At 38.8% G+C, this 27,369-nt stretch overlaps 1 protein-coding gene across 5 annotated transcripts in view; it reads right to left on the bottom strand.

The window, feature by feature from the left end:
* The window catches only part of cacna1ia (calcium voltage-gated channel subunit alpha1 Ia), a 196,179-nt gene that overhangs the window by 100,144 nt on the left and 68,666 nt on the right, over positions 1-27,369 (bottom strand). Inside the window, exons 1-2 of one of the 5 annotated variants that reach the window (XM_077555594.1) lie at positions 6,793-6,951; positions 6,073-6,190 (exon numbers count right to left, since the gene is read on the bottom strand). The exons of the other annotated variants lie outside the window; for them this stretch is intronic. The gene's annotated coding sequence lies outside the window, so the exon portion shown is untranslated. Of the gene's footprint in view, positions 1-6,072; positions 6,191-6,792; positions 6,952-27,369 lie in introns of those variants that run through there. 5 annotated transcript variants of the gene reach the window in all.

Below are 27,369 nucleotides of genomic sequence, written 5' to 3'. Positions count from 1 at the left end.
GTTAGACAAAGGAAAAATGGCGACCGGTTGTGAGGAGCTCACGCCCGAGCCGTTTTTTTTCGACCAACGCTAAAAGAGCACATTGATGACGACGATGATCATCATCGATGATGAAGATGATGATGGTGACTCATGAAAAGCATTGACGCGGCAGTAGGAGACGTTAGGCGGGCGGAGCTAGATGGCCGAGGAGGCGAGCGGTTGCAAGCAGCGAGCGGTTGCAAGCAGCTCTACACTTACAAGACGAAAGGCATCGACCAACGCTAAAAGAGCACATTGATGACGACGATGATCATCATCGATGATGATGAAGGTGAATCCGAGCTTGACGGCGAAATTGGAACCGCTGACGCGGCGGCTATGACGACGTCATAAACGCGGAGCACAACCGAGCACGCACAGGCGGACGTTCGATCGGACGACGGAGAGTGCCCCAAGTCCAATGCATATTCATCGGAGCTGTGTACAGTCTGCTACTTGCTATTTATTACCCGGAAAAAAAGGCCGTCAAGAAAGTGTAACGTCTGCACGCGAAAGGGACAATCTGCAGTGAAACTACTCTGTTGTGCAAATCCTGCTCCCTCTCCTTGCACGCATGGGAGCGTTTCAAAAAGAAAAACTGTATTTGAAACATCCACATAATTGTAAATAGTACCACAGTTGCACACATTTGTAAATAGTTTGCGAAATTGTTTTGTCAAATTGTTACACTGTTGAATGGAAATAAACGTATTTTGCAATCAAAAAACACTTTTTCATTGTTGGTGAAAGCGTTTTACAGAAGTAAAGCACTATTTAGGTGTTTGTAGCATTATTCATGGACAAAAAGAAGTGTACAATTCACTAGAGTGCATGAAATAACATAGTTTCACAAAAAGCTCTTTTTCTCCGCTTTTTGCTTCAAAACAGAGCATTTCGGTGAAACTAACCATTTTCTATTGTTGATTACTGAAGAACGGAAGAACGGTAGAAACAAACTTTTTTTTCTGATGAAAGATGAGAGTCCAATCTTTCCATAGTCCAAACACAACATTTTCTGTGGACCTTGAAAGATCAGTCAAAATGCTTAAATCGGCTGGCACTGGGAACAACCCGTTTCTGAAAACGTCTGGCAGTGAAAGAGTTAACAAAAAAAAAAAAAGTAGCTACATAAGCGTTGAGGAACTAACCCATGACCTTTAGCTTGGGTGACAGCCACTCTACCACCTGAGCCATGCCACGCCTTCTGTATGTTAGTATATTGCTGGAGTCGGGTGGAATCCTCGTTTTGCTTTCATTTTGGACACACCAGTAATGCAGCATAGTGGCAAACAGCAAGAGTGGCATGGCTCAGGTGGTAGCATGTCTATTGCTCAAACTGAAGGTCATGAGCTTGTTCCTCAATGCATATATAGCTTCTTTTTTTTTTTTTTTGAATAAACTAGTCTAATGTACACAAAACTCTCCTTGTAAAATTTACATCAACTTCCTGAGTGAAAAAGAACTTTGCTAAGTTTTTTTTCAAGTAAATATTACCCTTTTTTTTTTTTTTAAACATACAGTAGTCTGTCTGAAGTCTTCTTGGATAACAAATTGAACAACCACATACACATACAGGAAGCATACATGAATACAGTTTCATGGAACAAATACTAGAATTTAGGCCAGCAGTCTTTGGGTCTCAACCAGTGCATCATCAACACATTTTTTTTACCTCAATCTGTGAGAAACAAAAGACAATGACTCTTTTACAGTCATTTGTATGAATTGAACTTGAGGTCTATAGCCACGCCCACTTATTAAAATGAAAAGCTGAGCCCAATTTGGACCAATGGGCCATGCAGTTGAGATAAAGCTTGTAGCAGCCATCCCTTCACTTCCTTTCTCCGCTTAATAGAATGACCCACACTTAATGGTGACAAAAGACTCTTTGGTTCTTAATGTTCTCATCTCAACACTTTGCAACATGCCCGTGGGTCAAAGGAGCACACACACACAGCAGCGCAAGCAGAATAACAAATGAACCTCCATCCTTGAGATCCTACAGCAACTGGTGGTACATTTAATATTCTTCACCTGTCACCGCGCTTGTTTCAGCAAAAACACCTATTAACTTTCCGTGAAATTGATTATGAGTAGCATAGCCGTTACTTCCTATAGGCCAAGTAGACGGCTGCCTAGGGCCCCCAAGCCACCAGGGGGCCCCCTCAAGCTCTATAGTCTCTACCTAGCTCTGTAGTCTTACTTGAGAGGACGATTAAAATGTCCTGTTTTTATCTGTCTCTAATATTTGTTTATTACATCCCCTTTATGCTTAAAAAAATAAACATAGGATTTAAATAAAATAAACTGTGATGTTACCTTTCCCGTTAGTTCGTTAGTTATCTCATCAGTGCGGAAAAACAGAAGAAAAAGAAAACTGAATAAGAAAAACAGTCAAAGGAGAAAGGTTGGCACTAGCTGGTGATGGATAGTTGGAGGCGAAACTCCATTTTAATTTATTTTTTTTAGCAAGTTTATTTGTTTGCTAGCTAGCTCGCTTGCCTCGAGCATTTCTTTGTAGATGTTAACCTTCCCTTCCCTAGTTCAACTAATATAATATGTAAATTATTGTAGAAAATGCTTAAAAGTAACTAATTTGTAATTGGGTACAAGCTTTAAAGAGACACTGTACATCACAATTTTAAAAATAAAACAGATTAATTTTAATATTCTATATAATTGCAATATTAATGTAAATACAAAATAGGAATATTTACTCATAATTGCTATTTGCTTGATAACCTTTGCCATTTTTCTGAACACTCAAAAGCTGTTTTATTTATTGATATAAAGAGGACTGTCAACTTAAGATGTTTAATTTTAACTGTAGTCTGTTTTGCTCTTAAAGTAGGGCTCGGTTTGAAAAAAATCGAATAATCGATATCAAATCGATTTTCATTTTTGAGTCTGATATCCATTCATAAAACCATGAATTGATTATTTTAATATCTGTTTTTCCCATAAATTAATTAAAAAAAAATTAAAGGCCTTTTTTTTCTTTCTGAAATTTGCTGCATTTAAAAGTATTTTCTTACATTTATGAAAGACCTGACTTATTGCACTTCAAGACAATGCAGAATCATTCTAATTTATATTCGCAATCATTGAATTAGAATTATGAAAATATTTTCATCTCATCCTTGCTGATGTCAATGTTTGTGTAACACTTAAGTGATTATAAAACGTGTTACTTTCATTAATAAATAAATCATTTAATCAGTTACTGCAGCCGCAAAATTTTAGTTGAAATTTTATGTTTGTGGACTTTTTATCATGTCCTTGATAGATAAGAAGAATTGATGTTCCATAATTAATCAATATCGAATGAATTGAAGTGAATCTAATCGGAAAAAAATCGAATCAAACCGAACTCTTGTGAATCGAAATTGAATTGATTGAGGAAATTTGATTCGATACCTAGCCCTATCATAAAGTGTAATAGATTGTGGTATCTTAGAAGACTATCTAAAGGGTTAGGAATCTCTTCATTGTAGTTTGGCAAACTATGGACCCCCAAACACCAACTTGCCTAGGGCCCTCGTGAAGCTAGAAACGGCCCTGATGAGAAGGTTTTGGACGCACGCATTGAAATCCGTCAAGCTACAGGTTCAGTATTTGTGGTGCAACACAATTACAAACCAATAACAAAAATAAACATTTTAAAATTAATACACCTCTGAAAATATCAATAAATAGGGAGCATTATGTCAGGAGTGAAGGCTGCTGCGCAGAGACAAAGAAAGAGACAGCTGGAGGCGGCTGAGTGAATTGTGCTAGGAAAGTCTTTGTTTACGAAATTCAAATGCACAGACCTAGGCTTTACTTCGTGTTGATGCATTTTCTAGTGACATTGTTCAAATCGAGTTGGCAGCTAGAGTGGCAAGGCATTTTTTGGAGGTGGCAGCTGTCGCCCCATGGCTGTGTGGATCAGGCTACACCCGACGACGTGCCGCCTTTGAAAGCTTTGAAACAATACAGCAGCGGGAATAAAATCACTGGACACGTTCATTGTCAACCTATTACCATTACTATTACATTTCAGATTGCATGCAAGGACCCGAAAACTTGCTGTCTCATGATGCCTATTTTGATCTATATTATTGTAGTTTGCGCTGGTTTAGAAAAGCACTGCATCATATGGAAAGACGTCTGCAATATTTCCCCGCACTCATTTAATTAAGCCTGGCAACAAAACTATACCAGATCTCTCAGTACGATGCGGTAAAAATTAAAAAAAATATATATATAAAAAAAAAATATATATATATATATATATATATATATATATATATAAATATTAAAAAATAATAATAATAATAATTTAAAAATTTTTTTTAAAAAGTACGATGCGGTTCCTGGATAAATACATTCAAAATGTGTATTTCAGCTTATGTGCCATGTCACAGATGCCAAATGTTGGTTTTGGTCAATGCATGGGCTGCAGTCGGGTGTTAAATGATTCATGCTCCACTGATATAAGTCTGTCGGTTGTATTGGAAAAACACGTTAAAGGTGGCATGTTGACTTTTTCACATCAAAGCACAAATATACTTAGAAGACAAAATATAGAAAGACAAGCACAAACAGAAAGTGTGCTTCAAGACAATACAGGCTTTCCTTCCGACAAACTGTTTGTGACAATCATGTGTGTGTGTTTTTAGTAATGTGCACAATTCTCTGCGGGCAGTTGAAAATGATCCTGACTTGCATTTGTGAACAATTTCTAGTCATGAGTCAAGTCTGCATTTATAGACACATGATTACATTTTTCAGCCATATCTAACCATTTGGACTGCCAGTAAATGTGTGTGTGTGTGTGTGTGTGTGTGTGTGTGCGTGCGTCCTACTCTCTCTCCTCATGTCAGCTCAGCACAGCAGGTGCCTTGCTTCAGTACATTGCTGCAGCAAGTGAAGCCGAATGCACCGCAGACACCATGGGAAATAAAAGCCAATACAACTCGTGTATGTGTGTGAAAGCACGTGTGTGTGTGTGTGTGTGTGTGTGTTCATCTGCGTGTAGATAAAGAGTATAACATGAGTCAGTGGAATAGCGAGTGTTGAAAGTAAAAGAATGTGACAGACCAGCAGAGGTTAGCATGGGCGAAAATTGGGGGTATAGTATGGAAAAAGGCTTGCATTGGCAGGAAGGTAAGGATAGGAACAGGAAGGCAAACACATTCAGAGTGGAGAATTTGCCGGCTCACTGACTACAGTACACAAGCCATTAGCTTGAATTCGACACGGGGTCAGAGAATTGCACACAGAGGAAGGAGAGTGAGAAGATGAACAGCAAGACGCAAGGAGAAGGCGATGCTGCTGACATCTGCAGGGACGAGTCGTCTTCTGATGTGTCTGAGCAACCAAACCTCACCAACCCTCAAACTCTCCACAGACATGTGTCTGTCCCTCTGTCCATACGCTACCACAAGTAAAGCTTACAACAAAGGCTTTGTCAGCATTTGCAGTATCTCACAAAAAAGGGAGTACACCCCTCACATCATCGGATGACACTGAAGAAATGACACTTTGGCACAATTAAAAGAAGCCAGTGTACAGATTTTAGAACATCGTAAATGTATTGTTCCCTCAAAATTATTCAAAATACAGCCATTAACAGCTAAATATGTGGCAACAAAAGTGAGTACACCCCTAAGTGGAAATGTCCTAACCGATAACAGTCATTTTCCCTATCCAGTGTCACGTGACTCGTTCGTGTTACAATGTCTTAGGTGTAAGCAGAGGTAGGAGTTAATTCATTGTTTTGCAAGTCACAAGTAAGTCTCAAGTCTTTGCCCTCAAGTCCCAAGTCAAGACTGACAAGTCCTACACTTTGAGTTTCAAGTCCTTTTGAGTCATTTTAACAACATTGTAGATTATATTATTTGGGGTGAGCATCAAAGTAGGAGTCAGGGACTCAGGGAGTGAACCCAGAGTGGTGCAACAGATTGCCGTGTTTGCTTTGCAGTGTGTTACCAGTGAGTTTACAATCTCTTTAACTATGCAGCTAGCAACAATAATTAGCCGATTAACAACTAACACTAGCTTACTTACCGTTCTTTGTTGAACGAAGTTTGAAGTTGTTGCCTCTCCGTCAGTGATCTAATCTTGGACATACTGCAATCCGTTTTTTGTTGACCACCTCGTAGTTTTTGTACCCAAACAACCAGAGCTGCAATGTTTCACAAAAGTCACGGATCGGATTGTTTTTTAAAAAAATAAAATAAAATGAAAATCAGATAAATAGAACTTCATCTTAATTTATTTTAAATACTTTTGCCCATTAAATTAAAAAATATATATACTAACTCAAAATGTCTAATATGGCCATTAGGATTTAGGAACACAATTTTAAGTGCAATATAAGGCAAGATACATAATTATTTTATACATTGTCCATGTATAAGATAAAGTGAATGTATCGTTACGTTATATTGCACTTGTAATGCACTTGAAGTTGTGTTCCTAAAATCCAAATGGCCATATTGGACATTTTAAATGTTTGTTTTGTTTTTAAAGCTAGTGTCTTATAAAATAATTATAAATGAAGGCAAAATTCTATTTATCTATTTTTAATAATGAAAAATACATCTAAGTGCAATTTAAAGCACATTCCCTTCGTTTAAATATGGAGAATGGATTACAAAGCAGCATAGGTCCACAATAAGAAAAGCAAGCGAGCCAAGCAACAGCTGTCAAACTACTGTTGCTAGCCAGACACTCGATGCTAATGCTAACTGTTAGCTACTAGCCACAAACGCCAGGGACTTGTACCGTATCGTGCAATGAAGGCGGAATTCATTTGTGGTTTCTTCGCGTCCTAAATTCACTATTTAATATACTTTCGGGGTGGCATTCCGATAATGGTGGTAGAAAACAAGTAATTTCAACAAAAGAAAACGTTGATAATGTAAGCCAAAATGTCAAAGGGAAGTAGTCAGGCAGGCAGACTTCAAAGTAAAATATAACAAAGCTGTTGCATAGGTGTCAATGTATTATTTGGTCAGCTTTATTTTGAAGTTTGCCTTTAGCGTAGGGGGCGTGTGTTCGCGCCTTTGCGGCTTCCCTGAACATTACTGATAGTGATGTGACGTTCACGAGTGTTTTGAACGGCTCTTGAATGTAAACGATGGGAACCGTGCCCTTAAAGAGAGCCGTTCAACAATATCCCCCCCCCTTCAGCGCGCGTCGACCGTTCACTTTTGGAGGGAGCGTCATCTTCGCATAATAGCGTCAATCAAACAATTGAGTGGTTAAGTGGGTCGTTAAGCTCTGAAACAAGCACCCTCCCCCAAAAAAGGAGTACACCGCACATGCCTGCTTTAGCGCCATTGCAGAAGTTAGAACACATCAAGTCACGAGCTAGCTTGAGCGAAGAGGAGAGGACAACATCGATCAGTGCGGGAGAAAACGGGGCAAGGGGAGAGGAAGAGGAGGAACTCGCCACTAAGTAGAAGTGAGTGGCCACAGGAGAGATGTGACAGCTAGACAGTAAAAACATCGCTGGTGCGCTGGTACACACGTGCTGGCCAATGTATGTAAAGTGTTATATTGTATTTATATTTTCTTATGTTCTAAGAGAATAAAACGTTGTTGAATGTTTTTTTTTTTAAGAGTATTCCATATGTCACGATGAAGCAATGTTTGGCACAATTTCCAACATGCCAAATGTACCACCTACGATGACATGAATTCCACCCACTTCATTAAAACTTAAAAATATTTTAGAAGACCATGGTTAATGTTTTAACTAACGCCTATACACTTGAAATACACTGTAGTGTATACACTAACTATGACATGAATTACAATGTATCACTAACCTCAGTGTTGATTTTATTAGTAAAACATTGATAATTCAAAATAATGCTAAAAAGCATAAAAGAGACAGTCTTTTGAACGGCTCTTTAAAGTGAACGGTTCCTGGTTGAACGGCTCCCGTCAAAGAGCCATAAATCCCATCACTAATTAGTGAATGACGGTGTCGGTACCAGATGTGATTGGGCTGCCAGATGTATAGGGGTCGCCTACCGATGGCATCACGCTACAGGATTGGCTGGAGATTATCCGTTTACAATTGTTCAGTAAAGTTTTTTGGGTTTTTTTCCGGTTGACGTCAAAACATTGGAAAGAAAATATTAAAGATGTCATTTAAAAATGAATAAAATAAAATGTATTGACTGAAATAGTCAAAACATAAATAAACCTAAGAATATAAAAGCAGGATACTTAAAGATTTAAGCAATAAAAAAAAAATAGATTGAAGCGTTGTCGAGTTTGCCTATGACGTCAGTGCTAACGAAACGCGCGATTCAGACGTGTTCACTTCGGTTTGGTTTCTTTTTTGCAATTCACAAATCACAAAAATGGTCTTAATGATATTAGGACCACATTAGCAATCTAAACTGACCATATTTGACACATATATACATATATACATATATTAATCAATCTATTTTATTTATTCAATATATCTTGCTTTTATATTCTTAGGTTTATTTACGTTTTTACAATTTCAGCTCGTACATTTTGTTATTTAAATGACATATTTAATATTTTCATCCAATGTTTGTCGTCAATTGAATAATTTCCAGCCAATCCTGTAGCGTGTCATGTTCGTTAGGCGACCCCGATACGATCTGGCAGCCCGATCACATCTGGTACCGACACCGGCACTGTCAGGCCAGTTTGCACACGTACACACACACGCACACACACCGAGAGGAACTTACTTGTTAACATACGCTTTAATCTTTTTGTTTTGGTGGAAGAAGCACGTTTTTTCTAGTCAAAGAGCTCAAGTCCGAGTGAAGTCACAAGTCATTGTTGGTAAAGTCCAAGTCAAATTGCAAGTCTTTTAACATTTTGTCAAGTCGAATCGCCAAATTCATGACTCGAGTCTGACTTGAGTCCAAGTCACATGACACGAGTCCACACCTATGGGTGTAAGTAGAGACTAGCGAGCCCATATTATTCACTGAAACTTTCACTTAAGGGTTTACTCACTTTTGTTGCCAGAGATTTAGCTATTAACCCATTGAAGTCTAAAGTGCCTGTCAAAACATGCCTCTAAATACTGTGGGTGACTTTAGAATAACCCCCGGAGAACCTGAAGTTTTCCTGGAAATTCAACAAAATTGTCAATGCCTACTAAATAATTGATATCTCAGCCTCTGAAGCAGATAGAAACATAATTCCAAACACACACACACACACACATATATATATATATATATATTAGGGGTGTGAATTGCCTAGTACCTGGCGATTCAATTCATAGGTCACGATTTGATTCGATCCCGATTAATCCCGATACGAATCTACAAATTGATTATTGCGATTTTTTTAAAACTCAAATTTAGAAAATACCAACCAGTAAACTTGTACATGTGCACTGTAAGATTTGTACGAAAATGTATTTATCTGAAAATTCAGCCACTGCATTTAACAAACAGTTTGTAGTCTGTTTCATGTTTGAACAGCACTGAAATAAAATATTAAGGCTTAATGTTCCATTAATATAACATTCTTCCATGCTTAATGTGTGAATCATAACCCTAAGTAAGATGTTTTGTTGAATATTCTCATAAAAAAAAAGTTTAAAAATCGATCCGGCCGCATTTCGAATCGATTCGAGAATTGTGCACTGTAATATATATATATATATATATATATATAGCCAATTTTTTTCTAACACCCCTAATATATATATATTTTTTTTATACTTCACTGAAGCGCAGTTTTAATAACCTCAGGGGCTTGAGTGGTAATTATTCGTCATCCATTCTGTTTCAGATCCGTTGAAATTTTCAACACCCTCATTGTCTACATACATATTTCTTAAAAAATTTCACTGTCGACTGGTTACACTGGTTCAAAGTGCTCCCACGCCTTTGTCAATCGCCATAGTTTCTTTCATAACTCCCGCGAATCTGCATAATAAATGCTCAAATAAAGTTCCAGGACATAAAAGTCCCACATCACCCTCGCGTCTATATTCGGATGCATTTCATCGGCTAAGAGACCAAAAACTTGTCTAAACAAAACAAAAAGACGTGTAAGCTTTCCCGGGTTTAAAGGTAGAAGAGTGCTAGAGCGCTCCCGGCTCTAATGATAGAAATGCGGTAATGCGCTCCCGCCTACAATTGGCTAATGGATGTATTTTGAGGGAATAATACATACACAGACTCTTTTCTTTTTCATTGTGTCAAAGTGTCAGTGTTGTCCCATTAAATGATCTATAATGTTTCGCAGATTTTACTTTTTTTTTTTTGTTATTTAGGTGATTATTTCAGTGAAGGTTTGAAAATTGAATGTTTAAACAAGAGAGAAATGTGATACAATGTTAATGCATTCTTAGAAAGGTGTAGAAAGTGTGTGGTGAGAGGTTTTAAAGCCTTAGTTCAGTGGTAGAGCGCAGCATGAGCAATCTGTTAGAATGAGCACGTAAATTAACACCTGCCTTTTAGGATCTTGGTGAATCACGCCCAATGTGTTTGAAAACACCTGCGTACATTTATGGCGCCACAATCGGTGAAGTCGTATTACTCGCATGTGTCAAATTCTCAGCCAACAAGAGCAATCCTATGACTTTATAAGCATCGCAAATAACCACCATTGCGTCAACTTAAATGCTCGTCGAACCCAGCATTCTCCTCTAAACACCCCTCATTCATCACTTCGTGGCTTCGGTCTGCACTTGTAGAGCCAATACATCATGCAATAGCAAGCTAATCCACCTTTACAGCCTTAGAGGACATGTGTGTGTGCTTGTGTGTATGACAAGAGTTAATAGTATTTCCCTTGCATTTGAGAACAGATGGTCATAGTTCACACACATTGTAGCTTATCGCAGAGGAAGAACCTTCTGCTTCAACAGACAAATGTGTAAAACCAAGGAAGTGGGTGTGGTATCTAAAAAGTAGATCATATACTGCAGTAGTAACTAAGAAGCAAAAAAAAATTGCATTTGGATGCTGAAGTGCTGAATGAAAAATATATAGATACACTTTTGGAGCGATTTGAATGATATGTGATGATAATTCAAAATATGAAATATTGTGGAATGCTATGGAATTGGTGAAAAGCATTGTCTAGTTACTAGACAATGTGCAATTTCTGGAGAAATTGCGTGTGAATGCTGAAAGCTGAATGCTAATAAAAGCTGAATGCTGAGTGCATGTGGAATGCTTTATTGAATGATATTGAAAGACACACTGTGTGAAAATTACAAATTCTCTTATCATAATGACCTTAGATATAATTGCGATGCGCAGTCGGAGGTGGAATTCGAATCCACAATCTCCTGGCTACTGGACAATTAACTTTACCAATTGCCCCAACGCAGCAATGTCAAGCATATGGGAATGAGGATCAGTTCAATTATATGTATGGAAGTGGGAATTGTTAAACTGTAAGTAAAGTGGAATCAGACAATAAATACCAAACATGGCGTGAATTTTTGAAGCAAGCGGCGCATCGGATGTATTATGTGCTTTCAGCATTCACACAAAAATGTGCAACATGCTAGTGAAAACTGTAATTTTTGTTATGTGGAATGTCTGAAATGAAAACATTTTCACAAGATGAATTGAATGAACTAAACATTTTAGAATTTTGAATGAGAATTAGTGAATGTAGTGAATGTGGGAAAACGGAATGTTTTTGAACGAGGAAAAATAATGGTGTGAAATTATATTGAAATTGGAGTGATGTAAATCTGATGAATTATGTGGGATCAGATTTTTTTTAAATAAAGTGAAAACCTGAAAAATAGTACAAATGGGTTTCATTTGCTACTTGATTTGTAGCATGATGATCGCAATGTCTTGATCATTGGTGCACAAGCAAAGTGGGCCGGAACTGTCCGGAACAAAGTTCTATTCAGGACTATTCAGAACGGTGCTTCTGTTCCGAAAATATGAAGGCAACAGTGTGAACAATAACAAGTCTAATAAAGTGCTTCTGAATCGTTCCAATGTCCTTGTGTCGCGTAAGCAGTTTCCACCGATATTTATTATTTATTTATTTATTTGTATTCCACAGAGTTCTGTCCGCCAGCTCCGTCTGAGTTACGTCGATGTGCGCATGCGTGCGTGCACAAGGAACCACTACGCTCAATTGGCTTCTAGTTGCTGAGCTTTGATTGGCACAACGTTTTTTGTTTCTGGAAAAAAACAAACGAGAGAGGTAATGAACAACTTTTTGAACTGATGCGATAGAAAAGGAAAATGCATTGGAAATTTGACCAGATTCTTTTACCCCATACACAGAAAGGAGTTGAATGAATGTGTGTTTTTTATTTTTTTATTTTATTTTGCTTTGATGGGAAGGTTCAGAAGATCTTCCATGTCAATGTGCACATTTGAACTTAATGTTTACTTCATCTTCAAAATAAATTTAATTTACATGTGCACAATGTAAGAGTCATTTGGAATTATTTTTGTTAAATTATGTTGTTTATTTAAATCCTTATTATTATTTTTAAAAAGTCCATGTTTACATTATCTTCCATTTTAATGTGCCTCTTATGTTCTTCATTTACGTTCTAAAGTTATTCAAATTGAGGTTTTGCATTTAGATGTGATCGAATGAGGGAAAATATTAGGAGATGGAGGTTGGGGTTACTGGTGTTTTCTGTAAACTGTTATTTTGCACATCATTGAAAAGATACAATTTTGAATGAAAATCAGTTTCTCATGTATGCCATATTACAATCATGTTACAGTAGCCTGATGCATGTGTAAGATCTGTTGTGTTTTATTGTGTGTACTGTGTAACTGTACCAAAAGGATTTTATTTTTGCATTTGGATGGTTTGAGGAGCAATTAAACTGAACCCCCTAACTTTTTAACAGTGTGGTTAACTCTGCGTTCGTGGCTAATGCTGCCTTCATGATGCCCGTTGAGCGCAAGAAAAAGAGAATCTATTGAGGGCTTAACTTTGACATTTGTGATTATTCCAATGAAGTTATGCGCACACTACCACTTAGTAGCAATACAATGCCAAGTCTCATGCTGAGTCAAAAGAGAAAGAATAAAAATTTGCTCTTTAAGATGAGTTCTAAAACTGGGCTTGCCCAACATTTAGTGGGAGGTGATTCCAAAGAGAAGCTACCTGTGATGTTTCTTGTTTGCTTTCACGTCAATAATCAAACACTGTGAATAGCGGCTAATTATTGACGTTAAATGTATTTACATTTAAATGTAATATAATAATAATTATCAATATTTTAATTCATTTTTATTTTAAACAATAATTACAGATATTAGATGAAAAATACACACATATTCGAAATACGTAAAATTGTAAATACAAAAATAAGACAAATAATTAAAAGTAATTATATCAAAATATTACACAAAAATGACAAATCAGTCAAAAAATACAAATATGTTAGACAATTTTTTTTTGCAAAAATGTGAAAAACAAAATCAAACAAAAACAAAACAAATTCGATTCCACAAAAACATTGGCAAAAATATAGCACAAAATGTTCACTGAAAATACACAGAGTATCATTTTTTTTTATTATAATGAATTAAAAAAATAAAATAAAAATAAATTGTTTCACAAAAACTCCTAAATTGCTTCAACCATTGATTGAATAACGTTTGTTTGGTTGGTCGTTTGGATAGTATCCGTTTCTTTCGCCGACCCAAAAGTAAACATAAAGAAGAAATGTGGGATATCTCTGTGCTAATCAGTGCCGTAAATGACACGGTTAACTTTGACGCTGCCGTTAACTAACAGCGTGACTAACCATGTTTTGAACAACGCATACTTAACGGCGGGTTAAGAATTTAACCGAGAATTGAACAACCGGGCCCAGTTTGCGTTTGGTTCAGGTTTGCGCGGTTAACGGCACCAGAGAGTGGATCCCTGAGCCTCATGCGCAATCCATCAAAGGACAAGATGAACAAAGTGACAGTGTGTGTGGTGTATGTGAGAGGAAGACAAAAGAAAATGATATTATCCAAACAAAAGGAATTATTGCTGGAGTGTGATCCTGCTATTAGAGATGCTAATTTTCAAACCAAAAAAGATGACAGTCCATCTGTGTTTATCTTCTGTTAGTGAGTAGAATGATGCGAAATGACATAAATAACTAGTATATAAACATTGTAACTCCTCCAGCACCCCAATTAGTGTAAATTTGAATTACAACCCAGATATTGAGATTTGAGAATTTATCATAGTCTTACTGGAACAAACCAGCCCAATCAAGGCCACGTTGCACATTAAAATACACTTCTAACCTCATTTTGACTTCAGAGCTGTAAGCCCCTAGGATAGCATTAGCACAATACAGCAAAAGGGTTGGAGAGACTCACGTGTCTGTCTCTCACCACCGTTTGAGTCTATGAGGCAGCGCTACAGTAAAGAGGTGCCCAGGGATGCATTTTCACCTTTGCTTTAGAAGCACCGCACTGGCGGTGTGACAAGTCCCCGGTTGCTTTTGCTCTCCTAAAAGCCTTTACAATGCCAAACTGGGTGACTGACTTCTTGCTATACAAGACATCTTGAGCTGAACTCACTAATGAATAAACTGTGGTCTTTTACATCACTGTTTTATGGTCTCAGTCCTAATGCAGTACAGGAACCATGTTAAAAATATGGCTTCATTCACAGTAAAATAGACCATTAAGCAAGGTATAGTGTTTTTAGGCGCGGCAACTTTGTGACTCGAGAGTTGCAACGACTGCAAAAAGATAACATTTGGTCATGCTTGATAATACATCAATGAAAACACCATTATTGTCATCTCCAAAAACAACAGTGAGGGAATGCTTTGAATTTGTTAGGTAAAAAAACAAAACACAACATGACAAGGCAGTTTCTCTTCCCGTACTCGAGGCCATCGGTTGAAAGCAGAAGAATGACTTTCTATATAAATATATGTTTTATATTGACCTTTGTAACAACAATCCTCCATTATATTTTCCTCAGTTGGTTCACTCCAGAAAATCTTGATAGCCGCAAGCTCAGAAAGAAAACACTCCAGATTCAGCGGTGGTTAAAAGGACATGCTGAACCATTAAGTGCTTTTTACCCTGACCTGGGTATTATTATTTGTTTGCAAGTTGTCTTTGCTCGCAGCCTTTTGGGAAAATCGTTCAGAGGGTGAAGCAAAATAACTTTGGCAAGTCAACACGGCCCATTCTTTCACCCCTTCATGTTTTGTCCTTATCAGACTACTACAATATTAATCCGTGAGTGCTGCAAGAGCGAAATGAAGCAAGTGACTCAATAATGCATAGCGGCCTCTTTTCAATCTCTACCTTCAGGTTAAGCTCAGGCTAAATTAGGACAATGAGATTAAGCGCAAACAGGACTGAATGAATTGACTTTTTAATTTCGGGAGAAAGTTTAAGCTTGAAAACCTTTGTCGTCCTCGCCAATGTGTGCGCGTGTGAGTACGTGGAGTATTTGGCAAGTCCATTATCAGCATGTCAACACAGCAAGAGCCAATGTTCCTGTCTTTATTAATCACCACCTGAGACAAGCCCACTCCAATAGCACGCCTTGATTCAACACCTGTCTCCAAAAATGTGCTTTTACCACACACACAGCAGCAATATGGAGCCAGTAATTTGTCCCCGCGTCCCCTCTGCTTTTCGTTCCTCATGCTTGGTTGAGTCGGCGAGGAGGCCGAGCCGAGGACGCAGACGAAGCAGAATGACAAGCCAAGTCAAGGCCTTAACGAAAGGCTGCTGGCATGACCCTGCAAAAAAACGCAGTGTGCTGCACTGCTTGACGCATTATATTTTTAGAGGCACTTCCTTCTGCCTTCTCGTGGGCGACACAGCAACATTTTCCTGAAGAGCCACAGACATCCCTTTTTTAACATTGCATGCCTTATGAATTTCTTTTTGCTACAACATAAGCTCCCAACTACCAATTTGCATAACTCTCACTCCGCATGCCTTCCAACTCTTCTTCATTACGATCATTATGAAACGCTGGATGGCCACTGCCAGTGGCCAGCTGCCAAGTCGGAAACAAAATGGTGAAAAATAGAGAAAGGTCACGCACCAGTGGCTGCCAAACATGATCTCACAGATGACATTATGCAGCAATATTGAAAATGGCAGTTTCTGACTGTGAGCCCGTGGAACAATATAGTGATGGTGGACGCCAGATGCTTTTAATGCACTGTGATTTGGGCAAAGTTCACACCTGTCTTCAAAGGACAAATTGAGGCAATGAAAATAAGCATTGCCGTGCATTTTACAATTGTTGACTTGCACAATTTCAGATTCAAGCAAACTAGACGGCTGTGCAGCTATGATCATGTCATGTGAGATCTTTAACTCAATGGCATGTACAGACGCTCCCCTACTTACGAACATTCGAGTTACGAACAACGGTACATACGAACATTTCTGCGCGTACAGTATGTCGAAAAATGTTCGGAAAGAGATGCTGTAAGTTAGATTTTGTATTGCGCGTAGTGCTTCTTTCCGCCGCTAATACCGACGATTGGCGCTGTGAGAGCTCATTGGAGGCTGAGCAACGTGGCGAGGAGGAAGAAACGCCGGTCCCCATGAAGCAGGAAATAACTTTTGAAGCCGATTCCAGCGACGACGAAGAATCTCTCATGATATAAAATCCTCCTCTTCCTCCTCCTCCATCATCTCCTTAAGCATCGAGTACATCTTCCAAAAGTAAGTTAAACTTCATTTTATTTATCTTATTACGTACATGTACATACTGTGTGTGTCTCTTGCTCTCTCTCTCTAACATACGTAGTACAGTACAGTACTGTATGTATTCTCTCCATTTTATTAAAAGTTTTTTTCAGTACAAACCAATGCAGGTTACTTGTACAAGCCTTAAACATACTTATATAAACCTTCAATATACTTATATAGGCTTTAAACATAAATTATAATACAAAATATAGCACTGAAGCAACTTACGAACAAATTCACCTTACGAACGATCGTCCGGAACGTAACTCGTTCGTAAGGTGGGGAGCGTCTGTACACTCTAAAAGCAGTTGGGTCAAAAGTAACTCAATTATGGATCAAAAATGGACCAATCCACTTTATGGGTCAATCTGACCCAGGTTTATGGGTTGTTTTATACAAAATGACCCCATTTCTTGACTCAAAGTAGAGGATCAGTCCATGTTTCATCCATAATTGGGTTGTTTTTGACCCAACTGTTTTAGAGTGTAGAAGATTTGCCCACTGGCTTATTAAAATTTTACCCATTTTGATGTTTGACAGTAACAAAATATACCCTAAATGTCAGGTATTCTTTCACACTGAACTTTGATGACTCCTCCTAAAGTGGCTAAATATGCAAAAAAATACACAAAAATCGGATTCTTTTGTATAGATGCGACATATACTTTGTGCACACTGAGGCAGTTTAAAGTATGTGAAAAAAACAACCGTGAAACTGTAAATGGCATAAATGTGCAACTATTACGGCACAATGAGAGAGCTTAAAAAAGACCCTAGAACTGTCTGTATTACCATCGCATTTAGGCAGGTTTCCTGCAGAAATGTGCACCTGTTGGTCTTTAAAGGATCACGGGGGATCCTCGATAGTCCAACTAATGTCATACAATTTGTCAGTGGGGACAGTGATCATGGGGAGAATGAAACAGTTTCAAGAACTGTCATATCTTCACACTACACTTGGACCTGTTGTTTGTTGGAGAGTCATGGGGGGGAATGACAAAACAGAGAAAGAGTAAAGCAGCACAAGTACATACTAAACAAAAGAAACAATGTAGTATCTGCAATGTGTAAACGGAAATATAACTTTAGCGTTACGGTTTTATCATCCATTTAAGATAGAGAAATGTGTCGTGATAACCACAGGACAGTAAATAGACCTTATTGCGATACAGTAAAGTGTCAGGCTGCTCAGCACAAAATATTAACAATGTGCCGTATGAGTGGTAATGAAATATCAACTATACACACCATTAATTCTACCAAGAAGATGCTAACATAAATAGCATCACTCTACAAGCACCTTTGTGATCCCTCTCTTTTATGGATCCATTGTGACATTTGCAAATCTCTTTAAAATAACAGTTTGAATTTCTTATTCCAACAACAGCATACATTGAAGGCACAAAATGCCTTCCTGCATTGTCTCATCTTTTTTGTTGTTGCTGTTTAACCAGCTAAGGCTTACCCTTATCAATCTTTTGCTTTCGGCCTCGCAGGCAGCGCCATACTTTCTCTGGCTGCTTTTGGACTTAATCCTCCCCTTGAGGCAATGTCAAGAGTTTGTGGGGGGACGGCACCGTCATAGCATGACAGCATGTGTATTCAGACTCTCTGCGATTTATGACGAGACGAATAAAAAGTCAAAGTCATTTAATATCTTAAACTAGTAAAGAGCAGTAAAAGCAATGAAATAAGAGCAGAAAGAGTTTAACAGTCTATATTTAGGATTACTCTGGTTTATCAATGGGTCATTGGAGAGGTACAGTTACATTGGGGGCCAAAATTTAGTTTTTCTGTGTACGTATATTGCAATGGCTCCCTCTTGGTGTCTATTTTTCAGAAAAAGGAGGAAAGACGGCAATGGAATGCAGTGGAGATGAGCTTACTGGTTAAGTGAAGCATTACCAAGGTCAGTTATTGCAGCTCAAACGGTTTCACTGATATTAATAGGCCCTGACAGAGACTGTTCTCTGTGGGATCACATCTCTGCATGTTGGCAAGCTCAGGTACAGGCAAGCTCAATATGCGCACGCACACACACACACACATACAAACACGTGCCCTCACAAAACAGGAGGAGACAAGAGGACACTAGAACAAATTTGCACAGATTCAAACGCAGAAGAATTACACGAGCAACATAAATTTCACATGCTAATTCAAACTTCTTTTTTTTCCCTCTCCGTTATTTGAACCATATGACAAGCGACTGACAATAAAGGTCACAAGCTGGTACACACTAATTTCCACTTTTGGCACCTTGGTTTTAACCTCTTGGTTTTATTATTTATTATAATAAAGGATGTTGCAAATCTCAGCCATACGAAAGAAAACAAGTAACGTGCTGGACAAAATCGTGTAACAAATTATTAGCCTTGTTAGGTTTTCACAAGTGGCTTGGGTGTCATTTTGAACTCCCAGATCAGTGTTCTTTGCCTTCATACACACCATCATTTCTTTAACTGGGAAAAGGGCCAACAGGAGACAAACACTCTCACGCTCACTCTCCTTCTAAATCCCCTGCCAAGAAACTAAATTGCGCAAAATTGCGTTGTCAAGTTCGGTTTGCGAGAGAAACGGTGTCGGGTTTTACTTAAGGACAGCAGGTGGTTTGGTGAGCTCAGATAAATAAATATCCTTTTGATTATGTGTTTAGGTTAAGATACTCAGAAATGCCCCCAAGATGAAAGATGTTGATTGTGTGTATGTCAGCATTTACTGCCTAAAGAAAATTAGCATCTTTATAGACTGATACAAACACAAATTCAACACACACTGTAGCACATATTCTGCTATGGCGTTACTGTATGCAATGCTGTTGTAATGCTAGTTCACAAAATAAAAATGCATAATCAATCCTTGGGGGTGGGGGGGGGCTAATTTGCTAATAAGTTTCTCTTATCACATTTTGGTTGAATTTGCAACAAAATTGATTAGTGACACCTCTCCAAACACTTGGGCTAACTTCAAGGGTCAAAATAATAAAATAATACGTTTTTTTTTGGGGGGGGGGGGGGGGTTTCTAAAGAGACACATATGGAACTCGGGCCATGCCTTATTTAAGATGAATTATATACATAAAATGTAATTCATTTAATCACAGATTTCTGCCCTACAGAAGACGTAAACCTTTTTTTCTCATATATTTGATCAACATATGACTCATTGAGCTCAATTACAACTCATCAACTTTTTTTTTTTTTTTAAATCTAATCAACTCCTACCAAACACACATAAGGTGCAGCATATGGTTACTTTAACTCCTAAGTTTGACACTTGTATCACGGTTCCTCTTTCTGCAGACTCCTCTGCTTGTGTGCAGAGGGTGTAAAAATGATGACATCGTCATGCTCCCACACATTGAGAGTCACCAAATGAGAAGAGTGTGACAGAGCAGAGACGATATCAGCCTCCCTCACACAGAACAGGCCTGGAAATACGCAAAGCCAGACTCCATTTCCTAATCGCTATCCCATTTGTGGTCATTAAGCCACTTGATGAAATGTCTCGCTGGCACCATGCTGCATCACTCCACTATTTCTTTGTTTCCTTCCATCCAAAACTTGGCCCGACTGGAAGCTGGTTTCACTGTGGCCTCTGATTGGCTGACATGACTCCTCTCCACTGTCAACAGGCACTTTCTAAAGAAACTCACCAGGTCAGCTACTTTGCTGGTAGTAAGTTTAAAGCTGCTGTTTAATGACTTAAGATGTAAGGCTCATTTGAGCTGCAGCGATCAGCAGTCACACACTTGAAGGCCAAGCTTTTCTCACTGGTCAGAGAAGTTTAAGCTTATGCTCTGACACATATGCCCCCGCACGCACACGCAGCATTTCTAGGCGAACAACACAAAGAAAGGATTTAGGTTGACCATGATCCATATATGTGCAACACATATGTGACAGCTGGGATTATGTGTATTTTATATACTGTAGGTGGGGCATATGTGCGTGCACGTTGGTGTGTGTGTGTTTGACAGTGACAAAGCAAGGCCATTCCAGCAGGTCTGTGGTGGTCACTAACTCTTTCCTCACCTTAGGCCAGAAGCCTTTTTTTCTTTCTTTGACAGCTATTCCGCTCTCTAGCCTCTATGCCAGCAACTTCTGGAGGTAACAGAGCGAAAGGAATAAGAGCAAAAGGGTCACTGGACAAAAGCCAGTAAAATAGTAGCAGTCAGTGGTGGAGGTGTACATCACAAGTTCATATGTTCATAAGGCCAAGGTAAGAAAAGAAAACAACCATCCATCTATCAGGTTTATGAACCACTAAGGCATAAAGTGACATCAATATGTATTCAAATGTTTCATTTCAAGTGTTAAAAGTGAAAATGGCACAGAGATGATAAATCTCAACCAGTGAAAAACCAGCAGGTCATCCACATGGAGTGTACAACTACAAATAAGAACGGGTAAAATTTGATTCTGCCAGCACAAAAACCCAACAGAGTCTGTCTGGTGGAAAAGGGCCAATATTTTATTAAGGTTTATCAAAAATACAATTCCAAATCCATGACCCTTGAATGATAAAATACAATCCATATATGGTTAGGTTAATAATAAAAACACATTGTGCAAAGGATTAAATATGTATAAACAGCATTTTTTTTTTGTATGAAACCCAGCATGTTATCTATGAAAAGAGAAATTTTAACATTTTACGAATTTTTATTTTTTATTACTTAATGAATGTCCTTCAACAAGTCCTCCAACAATAACGGCCACATTAGTCGTTTTACCATGAAACAAAATACGACCAAGTGGTACCTATCGTAGTTTAGTTTGTTGTATCAGCAATGTTAAATAACGAAAAAAAAGTAATTAAAAAAAAAGCATCAAACCCGGTTAGCCTGGTCGGAAGACATATGTTTATCTTACTGCGCTAACGGGCCGGTAATAATCTTAGTGGTTTTTTGTATGTCAATTCGCCGTCGTGGACTAATGGTTGGGGTTAGGATGACCGTTTCAGTGATATTATACAGTACACGTTACGTCTTTACATGGGACATTAATGGTTGAGGTAAGGCACAGTGAGGTTGTAGACCGCTAGAGAACATGTAGTCACTACTAACAAAACATGTAGACAACACTAAAACAATCACTGGCCAAATAGCTCAGTCAGATAAACACTCGTCTTGGGATCAGATGGACCGGGTTTGAATCTCGCTTTTGGATTTTTGCGCTATTTAACATGGCCGATAGAGGTCGCTAAACTAAAATACGTAACACTTGGCACCTTTTCAAAACAACCTACGTGGTCGTATTTATTGGAGGACTGTCTCGTGTACTTTAATGTGCAATACAGGTTTGTTGATTTGCTGTTTCAGACCGAAAATGTACTAAAAGTCCTTGCTAATATTCATTAAAAGCCATGTCCATATGTTTGATGGTGATGTCTTAGTTTAGGATTTGTTTGCTACAGCATCTTTGCGTGTCTCTTGTCACTCAGACCTTTTTGTTTTGGCGCTTTTATCCAAATCTCAGACTAAGTCCAGGCTTTGTGGCACCCCACTTCCCCTGTGGAAAAAGGTCTAAAGTTGTAGTTACCAGCACAATTAGATACTTCAAGCTGTCTTCCACTGTCAGGAGGCGAAAAGGCAACACACTTGCACTTGTGACACACACACACACACACACACACCACCCATCCTCTGTGCTGACAGGGACTGGGCAGAGTTCACTCTGCCGCTGTGCTAACTATCCCTCTTCCTCTTTTCTTCCTCTCCCTCACTTGCTGCCTCTTGAGGAAGAGTGCTAACTAGCAATCTCTCACTTCTCCCTCTCCGCTTCCCATACCGCACTCGCCAATGACAACCATCCACAGTTTTCTTTGTACCGTCTTTCAAGTGTAATTTGCCCTTCTATCTTAGCTGCTATTGTGTTTCAGGTCCTCCTTGCACTCTATAGCTAGCATAATAACCCAATCAGCACCAACTTCTTCTGTCTAACTCAACAAGCGCTCCCAAACTACAAATGCAACAACAGTTCTTTGAGCCTCCTGACAACGACTATTTACGTGGAAACGTGGTCGGTGAAAGACTCGACATATGTTGACTACAGCCGGAAAGATCATTGTCGCTCTGCCCTCACTCTCGGGTTATTTCAACTTCCACCTTATCTGCAGGGTCATCAGTAATGCTGGTGACACCTTCCACACTCCCCCTTTAGGCTCCTCATGCCTTCAGGGAGAAAGTAGCAGAGCCTCCAGGCCCCCTGTAAGGATGCTGAACACCATCTACTACTGCTATCATCTACCGCCTCTACTTGCGGAAATAGACTACCTCTGCTGTTTTGCAAATGGACTCATTACATCCACACCCTGTAAAGTTACATATATCACAACTTGCTGCTGACTCTGCCCTAAAAGTAGCCATCTGCCCTGTCATTAGATATTGGCACAACTTTCCATATATCTCATAAGCAGCTCTATTATGCCCTTCTATTTATTATTATTTGCTATAGTGAACATTAGTTTGAGTAATCATTTTTTTCTATTTAAAGAAAGATGCATACCACTGAGGTGAAAGAGAAACTTGCCAATAAAAATCTTAGAATTTTAAATCTGAATGTTAAAGGCACTGTCCAACGTTTTGACTCAGAAATAAACACTTCTTAATGCAGGATGTTTAAACTCCTCAATCTACACCTCTGGGCTTCTGTTAATGTGTGGTGGTGATTTTGAATATAGAACGAGGGTTGAACTTTTTTTATATCCTTATATTTACACCTGGCAATAAGTGAAGCTAAGCCAAAGGTTGCGGGTTTGGTAGTTTCCGACGCTCTGGACCAGTCATGAAGGCATCACAGACTGTTTTTTTTGGGAAGCTACACGCGCTATTGGCTGTTGTGTTGTGGTAGTTGAGCCTGCTGTTTTGTTCTTGAAAACTGTTGTTAGCTCCACACTTGTCCTGATTATTTCACCATCGTTACAAGGCGAATGTCGTTTTGAACTATTATCCCTGTCGGTGATCGCCGGTGTACAGTAATGTGACCATTTGCAAGATACCTCTTCACTCAATCTCGCAGCTTGCTTGGCTGAGTGCGGTCATAGGCAGGGGGCGTGAACGTTGAGCTTGTATGGGTTGAAGCATAGGAGGGGTCCGTTTTAAATTGTTTGTTTACAAACAGAAACGATTTGATTAAAAACAGAAATGGTCAAAACTCAGTGCCTTTTACAATTATACAAACCTTTACCTGATTTAACTTTTGCTTTAGGTCAGTTAGTTTTCCATTTCAGTACAGTACAGTGGGAAACCACACGGTATTAAATGCATCAATCATAACAAGTCAACAAGAATAAACAATGGAGGAAAATGCAGTGTAACCCGCAGCAAAGGAAAGATTGAGGCATTTGATACTGCACAATCAAGAGCTAAGTCACAGCAGCAAGACAAGATATGTTTATTTTTGTCATTTGTATCTGTGTTTGTTGAATGGCATTTTGACTGAAAAAGCTAGGGAGTTGGTTGACATGATGATTAGGAGAAAGGTTTATTGTGTGTCCAGGAGAGCAGGTGGACAGGCAGTAAGGCTAGAAGCTTAGGGGCATGGTTCAAATTGTAGATGGTGTAGATGGAAATAGAAATTGAGTAGGGGTTATCTTAAAGGTGTATTCAAGGATTTTCTTGAAAAGTAGAAACCAAACGTCAGTTTTTTGAAAAATACAAAATACACATGCAGAAAACCATCGTACCAGGTCTCCTGCTTGTCCAGGGGAAACCACGACTCTCTAAAAATGGGGAGTGATATTTACTTGAAAAAGCCTAGTCAAGGTTGATGCCCTCAGAAATTCTAAGTAAATTCTACAGGGAGTAAAACTTTACTAGATTTTTTCAAGTAAATCGTGCAAGCTCATCTACGTCAGTCTCTGCAGCCGGCCTCACTTCATAGACTGATGTCCTCTTGCAGCTCTCAGTCATTTTCAAATTATGTGGTGAGATCGGTGGAGCTACAACGATGAATGGCTGAATCTCAGCGGCTACATGCTACAAACACTCGAAGTACGCATGCGCAGCTAGGAACGAGCACGCACAACGGCGTTACAGCAGATTGATTGACGGATTGAGAACGAATCGTTAAGATGATCCACCCGGAAAACGCAGCGACAAAAGATCCTTGCATACACTTTTATGGACTAGTGAGTTAAGAATGACCTAGAAGTGAAAAAAGTGTCAGATCGAATGATGAGGCTGAAACTTGAAAGTGAGGGATGTTTAACGTAATTAGTGATTAAGACCCACACGTAGTATGTGAACTACAAGAGAAAGAACAATTCTGTAAGGAACATGGTGAAGTAGTTCTGTAGCCTTGCTCTCACAAGATGTATTCTTGCGATATTTGTGAGTTCACAAACTCCCGAGAATCCATCTTGTACCACTTCCATTGATTTCCATATGAACCACTGGTGGTTTGGACCAATCACAGAGCGACATTGCCGAAGCCGTGGGAAGAAACAAACCAAACATGGCGACACCGGGGGACGAATGCGTGGACGCTGCAATTAATTCTGTTCTCGCTGAATTGGTCTCTTGCATCTGCAATATCAACATTGTAAAACCGACAATATAACGCCATATCAGCTAGTCGGTGACAACATTTTAATCCTTTGCCGTGATTGGTCGAAACAAAAGTTAGGTTGCCATGCACACGATTCTGCTTCGTCCAATCAGCTCGAAGTGTTGTTCAGCATGCCCCGCCTCTCCCGAGCAAATCAACGCGGAGCAGTCCCAGACTGATATTGTGAAGAACTCCCTCGAGTGAAGCACAAATCAATCTGACTATTGCCAGGTTAGTAGTTTTGAGGATCCCGAGACTCTGGAATGGAATGGACATGTTTGTAAAGGAAACAGGAGTAACAAAGAAGTGATGGGAAAATTTGGTGGCCAGAAAAGGAACATGGAGTGTCAGTTGGTAGCGGACTTTGCCAAAGGATGGACATGGCTGTAGGGAACACTTTCTTCCAGAAGAAGCTGGAACATAGGGTGACCTACAAGAGCGGAAGTAGAAGCACGGAGCTGGATTACATCTTGTGCAGACAATGGTCACCTGAAAGAGGTTTCTGACTGAAAGATAGTGGTTGCAGGAGAGTGTAGCTACACAGCATAGGATGGTGGTGTATAAGATGACTCTGTTGAGGGTGAGGAAGATTAAGAAGAAAAACGCAGAGCAAGAGAATCCTGTGGTGAAAGCTGAGCAAGGAAAAGTGTTGTATGGCCTTTCAAGAGGTGGTGAGATAGGATCTCGGAGGGCACGAGGAGCTTCCAGAAGTCTGCGCCGCTACCCAAGGTCATCCAACAGATGAGAGTACTTGGAATGTCTTCTGGTAGGAAAGAGGAAAAGGAGACTTGGTGGTGGAACAAGAGAGTGGAGAGAAGCATACAAGGAAAGAGGTTCGCTAAGTAGGACTTTGAGAGGACTGAGGAAAGGTGACAAGAATATATAACGTAGCGCAAAGGCAGAGGTCAAAGAAGAGGCATATGATGACATGTATGCCAAGTTGGGCAGTAAAAAAGGTGAGAAAGATCTTTACAGGTTGGCCAGAAAAAGAGATAGAGATAGAAACAATGTACACACGGTTAGGCTGATAAATAAAATAGATGAAAATGTGTGGTCACCAATAGCGTTCTGGGATAGATGGAAAGAATATATTAAGGGTTTTGTGGATTAATACAAAAAATTAAAACAAGAACAAATATTAAGCAAAGGTGTGTTTCTGTAAAAGGTGTTAATTTGTGGAATAATTTTGGAACTGACCTGAAAAGATGTCAGTCACTTGCTGAATTAAAAAAAATTGTTTAAAATCAAAGTAAAAAAAAAAAAACTTAAATCAGTCGTGAACTGTTAAAAATTTATATATAATTTGTAATTTGTAAATAATCTGTAATTTCTTTGGATGTATCGGTATGAGTGTAATGAAAATCGTATATGTGAGTATGAGGATTAATAAATGTATTATGGTATATGCCTCTGAATTTCATGTACATATGTCGCTGGCAAATGTGCGTATGTTAAAGTGCACTTGTATATATGATTAGGTTTATACATTTCCTTTTTTTGAAATACATTAATTTATCATTTAATCAACATAAAACGAATAAGGGGTAGTACTAGATACGTTTTTAACTTCCTCCTACCCCTTTTGAACATATAAACTATTTTCTTTCTTCCTATTCTAGTCCTATTTATAAAACCATAACCCAAACCAAAAAAAAATTGAGAAATGGTAGAGTTAAAGATGGAGAAGAGAATTGTGTGGTGGACCACAAAGTAACATTGATTGGTAAGGAAGAAGGTAGAAAGGTACAAACAAAAAATGAAAAAAATTGAATTGGTCCTGATTGACATTGTAAATTGGTCCTGTTGACATACCTGGGGAAGTGTGATAGCATATGGAAGAGGTTGCTGTGAGTTTTTGACTAGTTGTTTTATAGAATTCTAGAGGGTGAGAAGATACCTGCGGAATGGAGGAACGCTTTGTTGGTGCCCATTTTCAGGAACAAGGGCGATGTGTAGAGTTGCGGGAACTATCAAGGCATCAAGTTGATGAAGCACACAATGAAGTTATGGGAAAGAGTAGACTAGAATCAGGGCAGAAGTGAGTATTTGTGACCAACAGTCTCGTTTCATGCTTATTGCAAGAGTACTTCAGATGCATTAGTTGC

Source organism: Vanacampus margaritifer, chromosome 2 (genome assembly GCF_051991255.1).
Source record: "Vanacampus margaritifer isolate UIUO_Vmar chromosome 2, RoL_Vmar_1.0, whole genome shotgun sequence".
Lineage (NCBI taxonomy): Eukaryota > Metazoa > Chordata > Actinopteri > Syngnathiformes > Syngnathidae > Vanacampus > Vanacampus margaritifer.
This window is presented reverse-complemented; position numbering and strand designations above follow the sequence as displayed.